Here is a 2,500-nt window from a genome sequence, read left to right on the forward strand (position 1 = left end):
ACCTCAGGACAATCCTCATTGAGACAACACACACACACACACACACACACACACACACACACACACTGAGACAACACACACACACACACACACACACTGAGACAACACACACCTCCGGACAATCCTCATTGAGAACAAACACACACACACACACACATTGAGACAACACACACACACACACACACACACACACATTGAGACAACACACACACACACACACACACACTGAGACAACACACACACACACACACACACTGAGACAACACACACCTCAGAACAATCCTCACTGAGACAACACACACACACACACACACACACTGAGACAACACACACCTCAGAACAATCCTCACTGAGACAACACACACACACACACACACACTGAGACAACACACACCTCAGAACAATCCTCACTGAGACAACACACACACACACACACACACACACACACACTGAGACAACACACACACACACAGAGACAACACACACCTCAGGACAATCCTCACTGAGACAACACACACACACACACACACTGAGACAACACACACACACACACACTGAGACAACACACACACACAACAACACACACGGAGACAACACACACCTCAGAACAATCCTCACTGAGACAACACACACACACACACACACTGAGACCACACACACACACACACTGAGACAACACACATGAGACACACACACACACACAACGAGACAACACACACACTCAGAACAATCCTCACGCAGACAACACACACACACACACAACACACAGACAACACACACACACACACACTGAGACAACACACACACACACTGAGACAACACACACACACACACACTGAGACAACACACACCTAAGAACAATCCTCACTGAGACAACACACACACACACACACTGAGACAACACACACACACTGAGACAACACACACACACACACAAGACAACACACACACACACACACTGAGACAACACACACACACACACACACTGAGACAACACACACCTCAGAACAATCCTCACTGAGACAACACACACACACACACACACGCAGACAAACACACACACACACACACACACACAACAACACACACACACACACTGAGACAACACACACACACACACACAGACAACACACACACACTGAGACAACACACACACACACACACACACACACACTGAGACAACACACACCTAAGAACAATCCTCACTGATACAACACAAACACACACACACTGAGACAACACACACACACACAGACAACACACACACACTGAGACAACACACACACACACACACTGAGACAACACACACACACACTGAGACAACACACACCTCAGAACAATCCGCACTGAGACAACACACACACACACACAGAGACACACACACACACAGAGACACACACACACACACACACACACTGAGACAACACACACACACACACTGAGACAACACACACACACACACACTGAGACAACACACACACACACACTGAGCAGAGTTAGTGATATTTATGATAAAATCAAAACGAATAACGACTGTTTGAGAATTAAACCAAAGTTTGGTCTTTGAGTATTTATTTACATTTGCAAATGGAGAAAATACAGTTTCAAAGGTACACGCAGCACAACTGAAAATGTCTTTCCTAACTAGAAACCTAAAAATCAAAACCTCTTATAGTGAAGAAACTCCGTTAAGCCACCCCTCTTCAAATATCTTTAGCATGCTGCCACTTTTCTAAAAAATACCATAGACAGTCAGATGATTTTACAACCTTCCATTCTGCTCCTGTGTCTCCTACATTAGACTAAAGACCTGCTTATCTCAGGAGACAGAAAGAGATACGGTTCAGACAGTGGTATAGCCTTCTTCACTTTATCTGCGAGAAATAACAACTGAGGAGCTGCCATTCTTTAGCAGAAAATAACTTCTGCTATTGCTCACAGTCTACAAGGCCAGCTCTCTCACTGGTGCCTTTAAGTCTACAGGAAGGAACAGGACTTTGTGGAGGTTTAAAACAATCTATAAACTAATGGTTAATATCATTAAACAAATGGTTAAAATAAAATTTGCCACCACAACACACACACACTGAGACACACACACACTGAGACACACACACTGAGACACACACACTGTCACTCAGAACACACTGAGAGTAAAACATTAGCATCAACCACCAATATAAAAAATTTACAAACTTTCTCATCTTTACAGTTTGAGTGACTTGATACTACTCAGTAGTTTATTTAAAGAAAAGATATAGATTTTATAATAAATCAATTTTTACATACAGTAAACAGGAAGGAATGAAAATCAGCAGTTTTCTTCAATATAGTATTTTGTCTCCAGTTATTTATGGAATTACTGGAAAAACAAAGTAAAGGTACGTAACAGTAAGAAAGAATAGTGACTAATCCTTCCTCTCTCCTTCATCATCATCACACTGGAGGTCTTCATCATCTCTAAATACTAATGAATGTGGAGTTTATATTACAGTAACAG

At 42.5% G+C, this 2,500-nt stretch overlaps 1 protein-coding gene across 4 annotated transcripts in view; it reads left to right on the forward strand.

The window, feature by feature from the left end:
* ccdc180 (coiled-coil domain containing 180) overlaps positions 1-2,500 on the forward strand; it is a 39,594-nt gene that overhangs the window by 15,974 nt on the left and 21,120 nt on the right. The gene's annotated exons all lie outside the window — the stretch shown is intronic.

The sequence above is a fragment of the Perca fluviatilis genome, chromosome 6 (genome assembly GCF_010015445.1).
Source record: "Perca fluviatilis chromosome 6, GENO_Pfluv_1.0, whole genome shotgun sequence".
NCBI lineage: Eukaryota > Metazoa > Chordata > Actinopteri > Perciformes > Percidae > Perca > Perca fluviatilis.